Below are 21,254 nucleotides of genomic sequence, written 5' to 3'. Positions count from 1 at the left end.
TACTGGTTTCCTGAAGACATAATGGCATTTTCTCACCAGAGTTCATGTGACAATCATAAATCCAACTTTATGCCATTTGGTTGGGGAGTATTGTGTGGGAAAATTCATGAATTTTATGTAGAATTTTGATTCTGTAGTATTTTAATTTGCTATTTAATTAATGAGCTACCACAACTGATTTCTTTTAAAGCCAAGAAATCATTGCTCTAAGTTATTCTAGAACAACCCAAAATTTTTAATGGCCAATTCGAAGAATAGAAAATGTATTGATAGAGTACATGGATTCCCTCAGCTGTAGAACTGCAATTTAGTGAATTTACTGAAAATGCAATACAGATGGAGAAATTCTGTTCATAATTAAGTAAAGGGGCACATACAGACAAAAGATGTAGAATATGTGGTACACTACATTTTAAAGCAGTTTCCCAAAGTGTGTTCCATGGAACACTAGTACCAGAAAAATGCTTTGTGAAATGGAAAGTTCATAGATAAATATGTCTGAGAGATGCGCCCTCTGAGGGAGTCATAGTAACACATTAGGTCTCTGAGAAATCCCACAATAAAAAAATCTGATAAATTCTGTTTAACCCAGAATCCTAACTTTATTTAATCAGGGAACCTTCATAGGTGTGTTTGTGTATGCACATATATGTATTTTTTTAAAAATAACACCTGTCAATATCTTAGTGTCCTGTGGAACACATTTGAGAAAACATTGCTCAAAACTCTAAATATACCAGAATCTGTGTAGACTGATAGGGTTCAAGGTAAGTATTTATTTTTAAATAATTGAGATAAGATTCAGAGCTAAAGAAAGAAGCCCTTCAGGAACCCATTCTTCCTTGGAGGAGTGTGATGAGCTGTCTCTGGTTATTTGTCCTCATTTGGGAGAAAGTTAGTTGGTTTAGTCCTGGCCATGCTTAGATAGTGATGGATGAGAAGCATTTTCAACTTTGACTGTCATAGTCATGAGCCGAAGGTGTTCAAGTCCTTCAGAATGACAGCTCCTTTTGTACTGGGACTTAGACACAAATGTGCCACGGTAAACATAGTTAAACCTTTCTCAGTGCCATTAGTTCTGAAAGCATTGCTGAGTTAAACAGCCATTATTGAGGGTGAATCAATTTTAGGAAATAAATAATACATGTTTATGTATAGCACAGGCAGTGAGGACTAAAACAAGGTCCAATAGTATAAAATAATTGTATAGATTCTGAACTACGGCTTGCTTTTATTTCTTCAAGTGTGTGTGATTTGACTTATGGTACATTTATTACTACATGCTTTGAGTTACCTAATTTTAAAGGAAATAATATGTCACTTTTTTGAAAAATGTTTTTATAAAAGTTGCACTGGAAAATAGAAATTAATAAATTTAAAAATTGGGTGTATTGAAGAAACTAAATATTTCAGACAGTGTCTAGTGAATACTGTTAACAAGTGAGGACTACTTTTATAACATATAAAATAATAATTATAATGAGAGCAACAGTTATTGTGTATTATGTACTAGGGATTGTTCTAATGTATTAATTCATTTAGTCCTTACAGTGGTTTCATGAAGTAGCTACTATTATCTCCATTTCATAGATGATGAAACTTCATTTTTAATGATAATAATAATCTACATATATATACAACTAAGCTTTAAAAGCTATATTATATATTATGAAATTTTATTTTATATATTAAGCTCTAGTATACATTAGAGAATTAAAGCTAGTATATATGCACGTATGAATATGTATGCGTGTTTCACCAACATCTGCGATTCAGGTTCTATACCACACTGTTGGTACACATACATGAGGTGAGTATAGAAACTCTGTGTAAACCCCCTCCCTTCCTGACAATGTGGTGGAGAGCGGGAGATGATGATTGTGGGTTGACAACATAACGTATATTTGAACTCTTTGAAGAGTAAAGCAGGATAAGAGATTATTATTACATAATTCTTTTTGTTTGAAACAACATCATCCCTGTGAACGAAGGCTCAGAAAATGAGGGAAGGGAAGGCGGTTTTGAGGTTGGTGAAAGACAGCAGTGCTTTTTAAGATTATTGGGGCTGACCAGCATCTGACTTGAGATTTTGGGATGATGGGATGTTGTAGTGGGAGCATTAGGGAACGAGCTAAGGTGCTGGGGCTGACCTGGATCTGAAGAGCCAAGGATGTGTTCCTGCAAATGTGACCTCAGCTTAGTGTCACCCCCACCATTGGCCGGAGTTTCTTTACTGTTACATCGGTATGACATGTTTATTGCAAAAGATAATTTGGGGATCAAGTTTGCTGTCAAATCAGAGCATTTTGAAAAGCAAGAGTAGTATTCAAATGCAAGTCATTATTTTATGGCTAACATCAACAATAATTAGTACATCTATTATCATTGGTTATGCAGGGCTAATTCAAGACCTTGTAGATCCAACTGCCTTCCTCTAACATTGAGCACTATTTCTGGTGATGGTGTCATCATGTTCCTCTCTGAGATTTTTCTATATACTATATTTTTTACCTTCAGCACCATACTATGAGGTAAGTACTATTACCCGTTTACCAGTGTGGAAACTGAAACACCTATAGGCAAAGTGCTTTGGCCAAATAATGATTGCCTCCCCCAGCCATGCTCACAAACCCAACACTGCAATATCTTCTACAAAGCAAATTCTATATTAAAAAACAATGTATGAAGTTAATAACAAACTATTCCATTTATTAATATAACCTCCAATTTAGAAAAGTTCAGTTGAGAGTACAGAATGCCAGCTAGCAAATGTGATCTTCTAGTCCAGCTCTCTTTATAAAAGACCCTGAAACTACTCAGACAAAGGGAGGAATAAGGCAATGTTTCTGTAACTTCTAATGTGACCTTGAGGATTCGAAATCATGCAGGGACCAAGGAAGAGGCTGTTTCTTGGGAAAGACTTGACATTAGGAAAAATGCCCCAGAATTCATAAGGTGTGCGGGGTCCCTCTGGCATAGTTCAAGGTCTTTGTGAAATATGATTCCCTGTGTCAATTTTTTTTTCACAAGTTTTTTTGCCATGTTTAGGCTCCTGACTCCTGCTGCTTCCTTTATACTCCTGCACCCTGTATTTTCCCTCCTCCATGGGAATCAGTCTGATTTTGTAAGTCAGTGATACGAGGTCGCTGTGAAGTGTTTATGGGTCCTCACTATTCCAGGTAGTCATTGTGAGAGATTTGAGAAGTGTGATGCAACTCAACCAGCATTGAGTGCACTCACCACCTGCCAGGCTCTGTCCTTGGTGCTAGATGTGTCCACTAAAGGGACCACAATCCTCTTCCTTGACGAGCTCAACCTAGCATAAGACTTAGTTCTTCCATTTATCCATTCTGAAAATTTACTGAACATCCACTATGTGCTGGATATTTTTTATTGGCAGTGAAGAGTCATTTTGATCAAGTAAAACCTAGATGAGGAAACCTAAAATAACGGTGCAATAATATCCAAGTCTATAATCCTTTAGCCAGAATTTTGAAATCCCAAATCACTGAAATACTTCTGTGGTGTACTGTTGTTATCCCCTGTTACACCACTGGAAACTGAGAATAAAGAGATTAAGTTACTTATCCAAAGTCACGTGGCCCATACAAGGCAGAGCCGGGCCATAAACCTAGGCAGGCTGATGGGAACTCACCATGCAGCTTCTCTCAGAGGGGCTTTTAAGCCTTCTTTATTCAGGATGTTTAAGAAATTGCACTAAAGTAATAACTACTGTTAAAATATACCCACCCAACCCCAGCCATTTACCAATCATCTGGCCAAATACTATACATATTTATTAAAGTACATCCAGAAAATATAATTCTTAAATATGTAACAGCCTGCATTGGAGTTAGCACCACTTACATAGTTCACATCACTTTTTTAAAAAAATCACATTTTCTCACTTTGCCCTAAATTGCATTTATCTTTCTATACAGTGTGGGTGCATGTTTGGAATGGCAAAGACCATCCCTAAACTGTCTATTAATTAATCCTTTGGGGGTAGTTCCCCTCCCCTCTTAATTCTTTTTTTGGGATGAAATCAGAAATCAGTATTGTGTGTTAGTTCCTTCCTTCCCACACCTCCTCTAGGTTAAAGTTGAATTCTTTGAGATCGAATTTTTTTTGTGTGCGACTTTAACAATGTTCTCTTCACATGTCCTTGCATAGGCCCAACAATTGCTTGTTGACCCATTTTAACCTCTTTTGAGCGTCATCTTCAAAGTGTAACTGTCCTTGACAATGAAAGAGACCTTCCTATTGTCTGGTCCTTCCAGGCAATCTTTAGCATGGAGCTCAATGGCTTTCAGATGGAGGAGTTGACTAGAGGAAGGAGACAAAGTAAGCTGTTGTTCCTGAGTGACTTTGCTAAAGTTTCTCTTTTCTCTCTTAGAAGGGTGCACTTCTATAGAAGATGACAGACGTTTTGACAGGTGCAATATGCTTTGAACTGTTGTGTCCAATAATTCTTTTGTCTTGGGTTTTCCCAGCAGAGTGGTACATCTCAGGACACTGATATGCATATTGTCTGCTTTTCGTTTAGTGTGATGAAGGCTTCCTTCTTGCTTCCCCTCCACCTCTCTCTTTACGTCCTCTGCCTGTCACTAACCCAGGCGGGAAGGCAGGCATTAGTTGCAGGAGTCTTCCCTCCCTCCTCCTCCTTTTTCCCCCTCAAAATAGAAATCACTTCTTGCAAAATGTTTTCATTATTGTTTAAGAAAAGAAATTGCCAAAAGGTATTAAGAAAAAACAGAAATTATCTGTAGCCTAATAACCCATGACAACCACTGTATACATTTTGGAGCATATCCTTTCATGCATTTTTCTTAGCATATTTATATGTAGAATAATTTGTGCAAAAAAATGAGCTCATACTACACACGTTATGCTATAAGCTGATTTTTCCCCATCACAAAGAACCGTTGACATCTTTGCAATATCAACAAATAGAGATCTTCATTACCATTTTAAACAACTACAGAGACTTTTGTTGTACCATGGTATCATAATTTAATTAACTAATTCACTATTCTGGAACATTTCAGTTATTTGCAAATTTCAGTATAGTAAATATTTTTATGATGAGTATGATGAATATATTTTACATGTAATTGTTATATACTCTTCTAATTACTTTTATAATGTGAATTCCTAAAACTGGGATTGCTGGTCAAAATGCATGCAAGGTTTAACTTTTAATATTTTTTCTGTCCAGAAAGATTCCTAAGCATTTTATCTGACATGCTCTTTGACTTTCAGAGCTTAAAAAAATGAGGATACTAGTTAAAGAAGATTCAGTCTAAGACAAAAATAGACATCCGAGATCCTAAATTAAATCATTTTTCCTCTTCACCTTTGTCATGGTGAACTAGATCTACACAGCTTTTTCTGCTAAAGCAGAAAAATATAAATATTAGTATTGAGGACTTCTCTTCAGGAATTAAAACTAGAGGCTGCTGAATATACAATGGAACAGGACTACCTGTTTCATATCCTAAGGGTTATGGGATTAGAACCTTCACACTGCCCAAATTGTTTCTCCGGATGATCTTTTGTGTCCTGCTAATAAATGTGATTGTTGCCCAATGTCTTGTTCCAAGTATGACTAAAAAGAACAGGCTGAACCAAGATAGGAGGGAATTGTTTATAAAATAAAAATAAAAATTCCCCTGCTCCTTGTAGTGAGTGATTTTACTTTTTTGTTTAAATTTATATTATTCCTTATTACGAAGAAAAATCTAGAATCTAAGGAAGAATGAGCTAACGAAGAGGGAGTTTAGCATTTGGGGTTTTTTGCTAACATAAGAAATAGCTCAAGGAGATTTTGTAATGTTTACTTATCTATATTTCAAAATCTTCTAAAGACACTCTGACTTATAAATAAAGTATCTTACCATATAAGCAGCATCAGAGGAAGTTAATGAAGAGAAAGATCATCTACAAGTCTGACACAATGGGATCTGGTTTACAGAGCATCTGAAAAATCAAAATATCATGCTCTGTGGAAAATGATGGAATATATTATCTGGGTTTGGATTGAAAAAAAGGATAAGATTAAATTTAAATGTTTATTAAAAGTGACAGGTAAAAGTATTTGCAACTTTCAGATAACAACACATTCAAATAGTTTAAGATGCTAAATTTAATTTTTCTTTCTAACTTAGTTCTCTCTTGCAAACTGTATGATCAATTTACCTTGCTAATTTGGTGATATCTTTTTTTATCCCCCTCCCTTTTTTTTTTTTACCTCTCCTCTGATTTTCTACTTTGTTTTACTCAGAGACACCCCACAGTTTGAACTGAACCTTTGATATGAAAAATCAACATAGGTTGTGAATTCTGCTAGGTTACAAAATCCCTCACGCTTAAGTTTAAGCAGCAGGACACTGGAGTTTGGAGTGCCATGGGCCATGTGATCTGTTGACCTCTATCTGGGTTCTGTGATTCTGCCTAGTAACAATTGATTAATGGTGTAGGGTGACTTTGAGAAAAGATCTCATCAGTTCCCCTGAGTTTGAAGACTTCCTCATTATCTTAGCCTTTCACTGCTGCCCTTAGGAAATTTTACTCACAAATTAGATTGAACAAAGTCTTCTCAAAGAAAATTATTTTCGCTGTTTGGTCATCAGGGAGCAGAAGGCTTGATGGTCATTTACTGCATTGAAAAAGGGTACGGGAGGCCAGTGGCGATTAGAGAGCTGGGATACCGCTCAGGCTTCTGTCTCTTTGCTCCAGGGCTGGGTTTTCAGGAGAAGCAATGTAACAAAAACTATCACTCGAGTGACAAGATGGTCTCAGACTTTTTTTCCCCGGGGTGGGGGGATGTTTAGAATTTCCAATTTTTGTACTGAGATAGAGGTTACAAGCACATTTATATATTGAGCTTTGGCATCCCAAAGTCACCTGAGTTCATGACAGGTGCTGTTGGTTGTCTACCTAATATCTTCTCTCCCCTTCTTACTAACAGAATCCCAGTTTCATTTAGAGCAATAATGCGCCAGGTTAAAAAATATTCTCATCTCTATACTTCCTTGTAGCAAGAGTAGCTTGTTAACCTGTTTTGGTCAACTGGATATAAACAGGACTCTACTGGAAGAGCTATCATTTTCCTGATAAAAAGAATGAATTCAGCTGGTACATCTGCTGTCCCTTGCTTTTGATTGTCTTCTTGCCTGAATGACAGATGCAATGGCTGGAGGGGGAGCAGCCATTTTCTGACCACGAGGACGGTGCAACTGGAAGCTAGAAGGAAGCTGAGTTTTTGATGACTACTTTAGATGATACAGCCCTCATTTCTCTACACTTGGATTTCTTGTTATGTAAGAAAAATAATTAAACTCGTATTTGGTTAAGCCACTTAAGTCTTCTTTCTATTACATACAGTTGAATGTAGCCCTGATTGACCCTGTTACTCTGGGTGATACTTTCTCCATCATTTCCACTTGGGCGACACTCTCTGAACCTTGGTTTCCTCATCTACCAAGTGAGGTTGACAATCAGCGTCCCTATCTCAAGGGGTAGTTAGGAGTATTAAGTGTCATAAACAATGGATATTGAGGTCTAGTATAGTATCTGACACATGGAAGTTCCCAATATATATTAATAGTATTATTATTAGATTTTTACCTCTGGCTGCTGTTGCCTCTGATGTGCTGCTATGTCTCATCCTTCTCAATATTCAAGTTAGTCTCATTTTTTAGGATCCAAAATATGATCATATATTTATGGATTTATTATGGGAAGCATTTAACACACCACTTATTTCCCATCTAGTTCATGTGTACCCAGTCCACGGACAGATTGCTATATCAAAGACACAAAGCCAAATCTAAACTGTAAAATATCACTGGATTATGATCTGAGTAATTGTTGCTATTTCCAGGGGGAAAAAAAAACGGATTTTTTTCAAGTGCCCACAAGCCATGATTCGAGCCCAGATCACCTACCTGAGTATTAAATTAGAGATTGTCCTTTTTCATCAGCAGTGGGGAATCAAGTATTCAGCTTGTGACTGAGCTCACACTATAGACTTTTGAAGGTTTTTGTAAGCAATATATGTCTATTGGGCTTTTGTGCCATTAACTAACTGAAGGAACTGGAATTCTTTGTTGTGAACACCCAGAAAACTTTTATTTATGAACTCTTTTTATATCAGAATGCAAGGGTAAAAATACGGCAGGACAGCAATTGATTCCACAAATAATTTGAGGCCGTTTTAGGTATTTCATCCTCTATTATCTGCACTGTGCAGTTTTGTAACAAAATTAAAAAAAAAATATGGCATGGGCTTTAGGAGACCTGAGTTGTAATTGAAGTTCTATATTATTATCAATAAGTGATTGAACTTCTCTGGGCCCTCATTTTCTCATTTAGATAAGTGAAGGACTTTCAGAGCTGATCTATGATTCTGTGTTTTCTCTAGCTTTACCAACCTTTCTCTACTACATTTCTGTTTTGTCTACTTCCACTTATTCATGATCCTCATTCTTTTTTGCTATTCCCCAGCATACTTCAACTTATTCCAATTAAATTCCACTCTCAATGACCCATTTCTTTTTGATTTTTTATGTCAGACCTTGGAAAAGAAGGACAAACAGACCCAGAAGTTGCATGTCTTAACTGTTAATGTCTTAACTGTAAGAAGAAACCACATATGGTTTGCCTCTCTATTGCAAAATAATAATAATAATGATAATAATAATGGCTAAAGTGCACTCATTAGTTACTGTGTGGTAGGCCCTGTGCTTGGCACTTTATACATACCTCTTGCTAAGTCTCTGAGTTGGATACTAGCATATTCACTATTTTATTAATATATATAAGGAAACCAAGACTTAGAGGGCCTAAATATAATTGGTGAATGTCTTAAACTAGGAAATAGCCAAGTTGAGATCTGACTCCAGAGTCATCAGTCTCCAAAACTTGTGCTCATAACTCCATGCTATCCTACTTCTTCATCTGAAAATACTCTGTTCATTCATCCATTTATTTATTTAACATATATTTATTGAGTACCTAATATATGTTTAGCATTATTCTAGGTACTGGAAATTAAACATTAAGTAAAGTAGGGAAAAATCTCTTTTCTCACAGAGTTACATTTTCAGTTATATGTGAATAAATTGATCTCTACTTCTATGTTAGTGTCAATGATTTGGGGGGACTAAAACAACTTTTACCAATGAAGATGAGTATTACCTTATACAACAAAATTATTCAACTATTTGGAGTTGCTGTCCTCTTGGCATCAGATTTTATACATTCGCTATTACTCAACTAGTTGATCACATAGCCTTCCCAATGTTTTGTCAGAACTCTGATCTGAGATTAGTTTTCATAACACTTTTTTTCACATAACTCTTCATTTTCTAACTATGCTGTTAAAGTCTTCCTCCTTTTCATTAAACAGTTATTTGTATTCCATTATGCTTGTATATATTTACCACTGAATGTCAAGGTAACACAGAATGAAGAATATGACCTTTGAAATTAGAAAGAGAGAGATCCCGATCCCAGTTGTGCCTTCAGATATGTGACCTTGGGCTAGATACTCTCTAAGCCCTAGTTCCAAATCTGTAAAATGGAGGAAATAATTCTTACCTTGCTGGGTTCTTGGGGAGGTTAATGTTGATGTAGGAATTGTATTAAGTTCAGTGCCTAGCACAGAGTAGATTCTCATGAATATAACTTATTATTATTGTTGTTGATAATGCAGTTTTTTAAGGAACTATGATCCCTCATTAGTTGCCTAGAATACAGACAGCAATTGCTGTACAACTAAACATATTCCAAAGTAGATGATGACTGGGTGAACAGCAGTCTCCAGAGGCTCTTCCATATTGACTGGTGAGTCCTTCTGCCTTTGCTGTGTCCTCTACCCTTTGCTGTGTCCGCCACACAGAAGTCAGGCCTTTGAAATGAGGGAGGCTTGCTTTGGACAGTAACCCTAGGAATGAAGATCATTTGTTCAGGGTACACCGGGAGATCCAGAGTTCACTTATCTATTAGGCACAATAACCATGGAGCCTAGAGGCCACTATACTTTTTAGGGCCCCACGAAAATATCTTAATTTCTTTTATTTTTCAAAATATGGACTGTTTTTACTTGCTCAATATGATAAAAATGGAAAGATGAATGTTCTGTAGCGAGTCAAATTTTACACTTTTGTAAACTACATTAGAAGAAGAGGCTCTAGCTAAATATTGAACAAATGTTCAAATGTTTGGATGTGCATCAAGAACAAACCACTGAACCCTGGGATTCACCCAGTCACCATTAAGAGGTCAGTTTGACATTTTGGGTTCTTTTCAGATAATTGTGGCCAATAGCTCTTACAACCTTTGGTCCCAACCTAGTTAAACAGTAGTTTTTGCAATTCATTGTTATAAAGTTTTTGTTTTGTTTGCTTTTTTTGTTATTTTACTCAGTACATATACCAAACGGTTTTTCTTCATAGTGACGGTAAGAATTTGTCCTGAAGCTTCAGAAAGTACTGAGTGGCTAACCCATCATTCTGCATCCAGGGATGTAGGTATAATACCTTGTCACAAAGTAAACAATCAATTGATGTTTGTTCAATAAACAAATCCATAAAATCAGTATTATAAAATTGCCAAATATTTGTTTAATTTGACTTTACTTATATAACTAATGACCATAAAACACAGCCACTATTTCTAATTTTAAAAACCAAAGTTTTAGCCTTATTTTTTCATCTGCATATAAACATCTTATTATTTTAAAATTTCAGAAAATACGACTTAAAATCAATATGTGAGTTTTCTATTTTCATTGTTTCTGTAAATGTGTTAGACAGTCCTGATGACTGAGAAGAGATTCAGAAGTTGTGACACTGTGCTTCCAGCATATAATAGATTTTGAAAAATATTCACCAGAAATTTACACCTCTTCAGATACTCAACTCAATAAGTAGAAGGCTTTGGGATCTTTTGAATTAATTGATAGAATAGGATAAACTTAAGTCTTGAAAAGAACAACCAAAAAACTGTTTTAAAATTTCTATCAAAATAAACTTGACTTGAAAACAAAAGTAAACTTAGGGTTTTGGGGTTTTTTCCCCTCATAAACCCTTTTTGTTTTCTTTAAATTTTCTATGTGGCAGTGTGCATTACAAAATAGTCATGGAGTACTACTACTCAATCACAAAAAACAATGGTGACCTAGCACCTCTTGTATTATCCTGGATAGAGCTGGAGCCCATTCTACTAAGTGAAGTATCACAAAAATGGAAAAGCAAGCACCACATGTACTCACCATCAAATTGGTATTAACTGACTAACACTTAAGTGCACATATGGTAGTAACATTCATCAGGTGTTGGGCAGGTGGGAGGGGGGAGGAGGGGATGGGTCTGTTCACACCTAATGGGTGCGGTGAGCACCATCTGGCGGATAGACATGCTTGAAGCTCTGACTTGGGTGAGCAAAGGCAATATATGTAACCTAACACTTGTACCCCCATACTATGCTGAATAAGAAACAATCTTAATTTTTTAAAAATCAGAAGAAGAAAATTGAGTGTAATCTAGCTTAGATTATAGCAGTCTTTATACCAGTGCAACCTATGAAAGCAGGAGTATCTAGGGCCCACAGGTCACTGTGGGTCTGTGGGAAAACCCAAGAATTTTTACAGAGTTGCCTTCCAGGTATCTCTGAGGTGTGTCCTGGTTATACATTCATTCAACAAATATGTCATGGAGGCCTACTATGTTCCAGACATTCCTATTGGTGTTAGGGATACTGTAATATACAGTCGAAACCTCTGACCTTGTCTTTCAATAATCTCTGTCGGGATAGTACCAAGACCCCAAATTCCTGGTCTTAGAATGAATAATCATCCTGTGGTTTGGATATGGCTAGACTGGTAATATTAGTCTTCACTATTTTGTCTCTGCTGTATGCTTCAAACAGGCAGACTGCAAAAAGAAATGGTACTGTGAAGTCGATCTCTGTCTGCTTTATTTTTCCACTATAGCCTGAATGTTGCTTAGAATTTAGGACATTGCCATGCCACTACTATTAATAACCACAAAAACAAAATAACCAATTCTATTGTAAGAAACTGTTAGCTGCTTAACTAATAGCTACTCGCCGTGCTTTAGCCTTGTTGACAGAGCCGGATTCTATGCTAAGGGCGGCAGGCCCGGCCTTAGAGAAGGCCAAGTGATTGGTCTAAGCTGGTCATAGTTTCATTCCTCTCAGCCACTGATCAGACTAAGGATGGTTTTGTGACTTGTTACTCACCCGTGGAGCATAAAGGAAAGTCTGCTGGCTTTCTCAGGAAGGATCTGTTCCTGTCAAGAGAGAGGTGCTTGAGAAGTCTCTGGTTAGATCAGCTGCAGCCATTTTCCCCCAGGGAAGGGCAGGTCAAGAGAATTCCAGAGATGCCGGATCAGATCCTTGTTATTGCTAAACAACGAAATGCACAGCGTACTCGGACCTGTTGTTAACAGAACAATAAATGTTTGCATGATTGAAGCCACTACCAGTGAGGTTTCTGTCCCTTGTAAGCAAAAGCATTCCAACTGATCTAAATGATTACGTACTAGGCACTGTGCTAAACCTGTCACAGTCACTGTCTCATTTAATCTCACAGCCATTAGCATTTCCTAGAAATTTCTATCATTTCCCTAATTTTTTGCAGATGAGGAAAGAGGTTTAGAGAGCTATGTACTCTATCCAAATCGCAGACTGTTAGTGACTCTTTGATGGTGACTTGTCTTCCCTACCTGGCCCTGAGCTACCTGCAGGCAGGGAATGTCAGTCATTCATCCTTGTGTTTCTAAGCAAGTGGTTCCCTATAAAGTTGGTGGAATGATTATTGAATGAATGCTCTGTGTTCCATTTCCAGTTCATTCTACTCCCTTTTCACCATTTTGTCTCAGGTCAACACAAGGATGATCATCAAGGGATGGGACTTGTTAACAAAACATTCTGTTTCTCTGTGCTTCCAAATGGAAACAATGTACTAACAGTAAAAACTTCAGATAGTTATTTACATCTATAGCAGTTTTGAAATTTCAGAAACATAAGAAGACCTTGCCATTTCATTTAATGTTCTTGAGGACAGCTCTGATTAGGAGCACTTGGGTGTCAAGATTAAGGAGAGATTTATAATATAGTAAATTCTATCACAAGTCCTTCATGATGTTCTTTCTCATCCCCAAAGTTACCTAAATGGTGTCTTAAGTGAAGTTTTCACAAAACTTTCTTGCTATTTTTTTCTCTTCCTGATAATTAGAATGACCTTTTAACAACATGTGTTGCACTTGCTCAGAAAATTGTTTCAACTTACTTATTTTTTCTTATTCACATTAATTTTCTGGACCTGAAAGGAGACAAGGTATTCACTAGCTCATTCTTCCATTCAATCACTTACAAAACATTTATTGAACAGCTACTATGTGTCAAGGAAGGTGTTAGGTACCAGGAACAGACTGGTGCACAAAGAAGACATCAACTGTCTGCTAAGGAGCTTAGTGGGTGGGAGATACACGATGCTCTCAGAGGAGCAAATGGACTTAATCAGAGGGCCCAAAGGAAAATAAGGGTAAGGGGAAGAATATTTCAGATGTGGGCATTGGCGAGGAAACAAGCTGGCATGCAGGAGGCCAGTGTGTCTGGAGCAAAGAGAATGAGGGGTTGTGATGAGAGATGAGATTGGACAAATTAGTGGAGGCCAGAGATTTTCTCCTGATAGCAATGAAGAGCTTCTGAAGGGTTTTAAGTGGTGGGTTGTGCTCTCAATACAAAACAGAAAGTAGATTAGAGTGGAAGCAGGCAATTGGCTTAGAGGCCACATACTGTGGTCCAGAGAAACAATGGTGGCAACTTGTACTAAGATAGCAGTTGTAGAAATGGACAAATGGACAGATCCGCTGTTACCCGCCACGGACTTTGGTGTTCTCCGTCAGCACCTCACTCTGTGCCCACGTGGTATGCTGATGACATGCAAAGGCACAGAGTAAAATGCTACAGAACTTTTTCAAGTGCAGATGGCAATTTAAAACATTGTTTTATTAATATATTTAATAAAATAGAATACGAAATCGAATGAAACATTTATATGACATTTTAAACAGAAGACTTCAAAGGTATTTTCTGCTTGGGCCAGGAGCCTTTGGGCTACACCTCCTGATTTCCCTTGGTGTATGTGTGTGCATGTGTTATTTGCCTCTGATAATAGAGGCATTTCTATGGAATAATTTGAAAAATACTGTCTAGAGATGTGACCACCCTCCCTACCTTGAGTGGTTCTTGTCTTTTGATAAATGAATGTTGAAATATCCAAGACTGTTCAAAACTCGAACTATTTCTTTAATGGGAGAATACCAAAAATTAGGACAGGGGACTTGGGGGTGCCACTCAAATTACATTTCATTGGCAGGTGTTCACCTTAAAGACAAATTATAGCTGATTTCCTGCTTCACATACTTTAGGAGTTTCATCTCTCTTTCTTTGAATAAATAACCATGATAACAGCATACAGTTATGTGTTAACAATGGGGATGTGTTCAGAGAAATGCATTGTTAGGTGATTTCATCGTTGTGTGAACACGGTAGAGTGTACTTACATAAACCTAGATGGTGTAGCCTACTACACACCTAGGCTACATGGGATAGCCCATTGCTCCCAGGCTACAAACCTGCACAGCATGTTACTGTACTGAATACTGTGGGCAGATGTAACACAATGGTAAGTATTTTTGGATCTAAACTTGTCTAAATATAGAAAAGATACAGAAAAAAAATACAGAATTATAATCTTATGGAACCACCCTGACATATGCAGTCCATCATCAACCCAAACATTGTTATGTGGCATGTGACTGTGTTCACCGTATTTCTAATTTTATGCTTCTCTCCCATCTTACTTTTTATGACAGTGAGGTGTTTATTTCTTTGTTCTATTATTTAGATTTGTTCTGATTTGGGGACTTTCTTTAAAGTTAATGATTAACGCATGTACCAATTGAATTTAATCAATTTACAGAATCACAGAATCCTTAATGGTCGTTGCATTATTTAGGATTCTTGGTTTTAAGTGACCAGAAGTGCAACTCTAATTAATGTAAGCAAAGAAGAGAATTTATTGGTTCATATAATTGAAAAATATGGGGATAGTTGAGGTATGGCTAAATCCAAGAGCTCAAGACATGAATTTTCAGGATCTCTGTCTCCCTTCTCTCTCAGTCTCTCTCTCTCTCTCTCTCGATAGTCTAGTGGAAGAGTTAACTTTTAAAAAATTATGTTAATATGGGAGGACAACAAACATATCTGCATGGTATAGAAATAGCAAAGAAAATAAAAATTATATAATTCCCATGTTTCTGTACTTTATTTACGAAGACAAGGAGTGTAAACATTGGGTAGGTGGAAAGTCATTTGAAGTCTTTGTCTTACCTCTTTCAGACCCAAATATGAGCTAGATTCTCTTTCCAAACATTAAGATTCTTGCAATTCTGGGTAAAGTATATTATAAATATCGAATAACTCTTTTAAATAGACATCATTTTAGTAAATGACTATTTGGTTAGTAAAATCATACAGTCACCTCAAATATAAAATGTTTTAGTGTTTTATGACTATGTGAATTTCAACTCTCAGATTAGATGTCACTTCCTCCAGGAAGCCTCCTAACCTACCTCCATCCTACCCTCCAGCAAGGTTGAATTAGTGGCCTGCCCATGTAGAAGAGTAGTTTAGTGTTTAGATTTTGGAGACGATGATCTCAGTGTTGGAATTTCAGACTTTCCTCCCAGTCGCTGAGTGACCTGTAAGTCACTGTCCCCTCCCTGGGTGTCAGTTCTCACCCCATGAACTGAGAAGAACAATCCCCATCCATAGGTTCATGTGATGGAATAAGTGAGATAATGTTGGTAAAGCTCTCAGCACTGGGCTGAGTGCTGAGAGTAAAATGCTCATTGACAAACAGCTTTCACAATTAGTATTATATATTGTATTAATATTTGATCCTTTACTTATTTCTGTCTCCCCTGCTATTAGAACTTCAAGAGGAGGAAACATGCCTCTTTTTTGCTATTGTTCAGAGCACAGAGCCTGTGGTTAGATTGGATAGGAGTCCCTGCTCTGCTTTTGCAATTTGTGGTCCAGAGGAAATTTCTTAACCTGTCAAGGCCTCAACTTCCCTATCTACAAAATGTTGATGATAGTAGTACCTACTTAGGGTTGTTGTAAGAACTAAATAAGGTGATATTTGTCAAAGGCTCAATACAGTGTCTGGAACACTGCAAATATTTAATGCTTATTATTGTTGTTGGTGTTATTAAATTCATAATGCCTTTATCAGTGTCTAGTAAACAGTAAGTGTTTCCTGATCAATGAATGCATATTTTTTACATTTTCCCTGTGATGTACTTTTCTTCCAGTCTTAGGCCCTCTGTTTTCTTTCTCCCTTTCCTGGTATTAGCCTAAACACAGCACCATGAAAACAGAAAATCTGTTCTCAAAGAATCACAACTTATGTCTGGGTTATCTGCTATCTCTGTGCCATGGCACCTCATCTTTCAATACAACAGGGGCAAAGCTGACCTCTTGCTCCTGCCTTTGTTCCAACCCATAAGAGTCAACAGCTTTAAATTTCAAGCTAGCATTTCAGGAACAGTAAATTTATCTTCAACCGAACACCTAGTCATTATGTTCACATCTCATTCCCTTCTCTCTTGTGATGCTGATTCTTCTCTATCTGTGATTTCTGATGTGTATAGTAAACCACTATGGTGGAAGATGGGTTCTTGGGAAAACTCATCTTGTTAGCAATTTCTGTGTCCGCCAGCAATTACTTCCAAACACTGTCTATTTGTTTCTTTGTATTTATATTTTTATTTGTATTCATCATGGCATAATATAACATAATAAATATATACATAAATAAGTATGTGAATAAATACATATACAAATTTATATTTTGATAGCTTTATTCAGGTATAATTGTTATACAAAAAAACCATACATATTTAATATATTCAGTTTGATGGGTTTGAACACATGTATACATCCTTCAAACTATTACTACAACTAATGTAATAAACATCCATCACCTCCTAAAGTTTCCTCCTGTCCGTTTAGTTTGTGTGTGTGTGTGTGTGTGTGTGTGTGTGTGTTAAGAATGTTTAACTTGAGATCTACCCTCTTAACAAAGTTTTACAGTATTGTTAACTGTATGCACTATGTTATATAGCAGATCTCTAGAATTTATTCATCTTGCATCACAAAAATTTATACCCATTGACAATGGAATATTATTCAGCCTTAAAAAGAAGGAAATCCTGCCATTTGCAGCAACATGGATGAACCTGGATGACATTATGCTATGTGAAATAAACCTAACACAGAAAGACAAATCCCCCTTAGATGAAGTATCTAAAGTAGTCAATCTCAGGAAGCAGGGAGTAGAATAGTGGTTACCAGGAGCAAGCAGGAGAGGAAAATGGAAGGTCTTTATGTGACCATTTTTCAAAGCTTGGCTGTCAGGTGCACTCATGGTGGTAGGGCTGAGAGAAGGCATTGGATTTTCTTATACGAATAGCCATTAGGTTCTTTTGAAAGGCCAGGCTTAAGTGAGGAAACCCACTTGGTGTTTCTAAAAAATTAAAACAAAAGTATAATGCTTGCTGTAGGTTTTTGGCATGTAGCTTATTATCATGTTACAGAACTTCTATTTGTAGTTTTAATTATTTTAAAAAATATATTACTTTGTCATTAAATTGCAATAAAAGATTTCCTCCCCTATATCTACTGAGGTGACTATGTAATTTTTCTTCTTTAGTATTAACATTAATTAAATGGACATTTTTGGAGATAGGGTCTTGTCTGTCACCCAGGCTAGAGTGCAGTGATGTCATCATATCTCACTGCAGCCTCAAACTCCTAGGCTCAAGAAATTCTCAGCAAAGTAGCTGGGATTACAGGTGTGCACCACCACGCCCAGCTACTTTTTTTATTTTTTGTGGAGACAGGGTCTTGCTCTTTCTCAGGCTGGTCTCGAACTTCTGGCCTCAAGTAATCTTTATGCCTCAGCCTCTCAAAGTGCTAGGATTACAGGTATGAGTCACTGTGCCCAGCCTAAATGGAATTTGAAAAATTGTGTATTTATTGTGTTTTTCTGGGTTACAAAAAACCTACTTGATCATGACATATTTTAAAATATTCTATTAGATTCAGCCAGCTAATATTTTATTTAGGATTTTTGCATCTATTAAATGAAATTGACCTATAAGTTTTCTACCTTATATGTCCTTGCCTAGTTTTTAATGTAAAATGATAGCTTCATAAAGTGAATTGGGCTGCTTTCCTTATTTTTCTGTGTTCTGGCACAATTTATCTAAGATCAGGATTATTGGTTCCTTTGAAGTTTAGCATAAAGCTATCTGAGCCTAGGACTGTATTTTGGGGGAGGGAAGGATCTTATGTATTCAATTTTAATGTATTTATATGTTGGTGCACTTAAAGTTTTCTGTTTCTTCTTGTGTCAATATTGGCTTTTTATATTTTTCTCCAAAATTAATGTGTTTAATATAGGTTTCAAAATTATTGGTGTGTGGTTGTTCATGATACTCTTTTATAGTTTTAAAAACATCTGTTATGTTCTTTTATCTTAATTCCAACAACCTATTTTCTTTCCTTTTTGACAGATTTTTCACCAAAATTACTATCCTTGAAGCTTGAAGATTAATTGCCCATAGAAATAAGGTTCTGTTTTGTGGGTTATCAGCCTCGGTTGGTTGTAGGAGGTGCCAATAAAAATATAAAGTTGGTATTTAAGAAGTGAAATTCAACTGAACTTAGGCAAAACATTTACTATAAATCTTTAAAATACAGATGGAAAAAAAGAGTTGTGATTTTTTTTTCTCTAAAAATCGTCTCTTTTCTCATGAAAGAAACTCTAAAATTGTTAAACGTGGATACAACCAAGCAGTTAAGATACCAGGAGGAAATCGAGTTCAACCCTGGCATATCAATTAGGAGCCTGAAGACTAAAGGAAACCAATTTCAAATTGAGCATAAAGTGTTTGCCCAGATTGGACGAATAGCAGCTGGAAACCTCTGTTTATCAAATTTGAACAAGCCGTATTTCTGTTTTGTTTTGTTGTTTTTTTTTCAGGCAGCAAATGCTAAACCTTGAGAAGGATTCATTTATTTAGTACATATGAAAATATAGTTTTAAACCAGAGTGTGCACATGCACACACACACACACATATAAACACCAGGAAAATAGAACACCTTTTTCTATGCCCAGATGAAGCAATGTAAACTAAACCCGGCTCCCAAACCAGTCACAATGAGAAAGGGTAACAAATGAACAATGATCCATAAAAAGAATTATAGCTCTGTAGGCTGAGAAATGGAGAGATCTAATTTGGGACTTCGAAGAGAAAGAGAAAAAAATGATTAAGCTCTTCCTATATACCAAGTGTTATATATATTTAATACTTGCTAAAACCCAAGGAGGTAGGTGTTTGTGTTCTCAGTTTAAAGATGTGCTCCAGATTAACCGTCTATCTCATCTGAGAAGGACACAGGAGCATCTGAATACAGAGTTTCAAGACCATGTTTAAGAGCACAGACATTGATCAAAGATACACTGTCTGAGTTTGAATCCTGCTCTGCCACTTAACAGCTGTGTGGACTTGGGTTTATTACTTAACCTCTCTCTGTCTCAAATTCCTTATCTGTAACATAGGATTACTAACGGTACTTACCTCCTAGGTTTGCTGTGAGGATTAAATGAATGAATACATAATAAAGCACTTAGTGGGGTTTCAGGCCCTGAATGAGCCATCAGTAACATCTTATTGAGAATCTGGGAAGAAGAAAGGAAGCAGAGAAGCAGGGCAGGGCGATAGCCATGCTCTTAGGAAGATTATGCTTGACCGTGGACAGCACATTGAGTACTTATCGAGGGTTTGTAAAAAGTATCTTTCTACCTTCTCTTCTTGGACTTTGACTTTCTAGGTAAACTAGCCAGTGTGAGGAGACCCCTGCAGGTGTGTCAGGCTGAAACTGCAGGTACGTTAACGGGCTCAGACCCATGATGTAATCAAGAGACAAGTGCTTCTCCTTCCCTTCCTCCTCTCCCTCCTCCTCCTTCTCCTCCTTCTTCATTTCCTGGATTTCTGGTTTCTTACAGTAATTTAATTATCCTATGACCATACCACCTCCTCATTCTCACCTCTTACGCTTTTAGGCAAAATATCTTGTATATTAATAAACTTGACAGATTTTCAGTCATGGAATTAGGAATGCAAGAGACTTTTCATTTCACAGATGAGAAAATATGTCAGGACAGTTAAATGATGGCTCAAGGTTACAGAGGGGGCGACAGAGTTAAAATTACATAGTTAGGATGTGTCCTCTAACAGTTAGAATGGTATACTCTCCACGACAGAATATAGCCAAGGTACAATGCTGTGCTCATTTTTAAAATAATTATTAAAAGCAATCATTATGTCCATTAAAATTTTATTTACAATTTTAATTATGTGGTGTATTATGTACATTCAAGGCGTTCTTATTGTTTTGTTATTAGCTTTTTTAGGGTCACCTAGTGACCCTAAGTGGACAAAGAGGATCATACTCCTTCCTTATCAAACTGAACCTGGACAAAGGCCTCCCAGTGGTCGCCCAATGGGCCTCTGGTGGACCAAGTCTGGAAATACGGAATCCAGCTCGCAGATGGTCCTACTCTGAGTCACACCAGCATAGAAAGAATGACTAATGTCCTAACAGCTAACCGTCATCAGGTGTTAAAGACGTGGGAGGAAAACAACCTGTGTTAAAAATGTTCTTCTACTTCGTGTCTAATGGGGAACACATAGGTAGCACAAAAATAAAACTGGAACAAATGAGCAAACTAGTCTTTGTGTGTGAATAAAAGGAACTTGCGATTTATTGCAAGCAGAGACTCTGGCAAAATACTGAGAAGAACGCACACTTGGGTGACAGTCAGGAGACAGAAAGGCAGATGACACACTTGTCAGGAGGCCACAGCTTCCCTTCTTGCCATGGCGTCTAACTTAGCTGCATGTCCTATGGACCTACCTTACCTGCCCTCCCTGGGCCCCAGTTTTGTCCTGTATACCCCAATGATTCGAAGTCCAGAATTCTATCTAGTCTTGATCTCTCACTATTTTCTCTGAAACAGAAACTCACTATCATTTCCATATCAGGTGTCAGAGGTAGTGCATTAGAAAATAAGGGTGTTTTTCT

Source organism: Eulemur rufifrons, chromosome 16 (genome assembly GCF_041146395.1).
Source record: "Eulemur rufifrons isolate Redbay chromosome 16, OSU_ERuf_1, whole genome shotgun sequence".
In the NCBI taxonomy this organism is placed as follows: domain Eukaryota; kingdom Metazoa; phylum Chordata; class Mammalia; order Primates; family Lemuridae; genus Eulemur; species Eulemur rufifrons.
The sequence above is the reverse complement of the archived record's forward strand: the minus strand, read 5'-3'. Positions refer to the sequence as shown.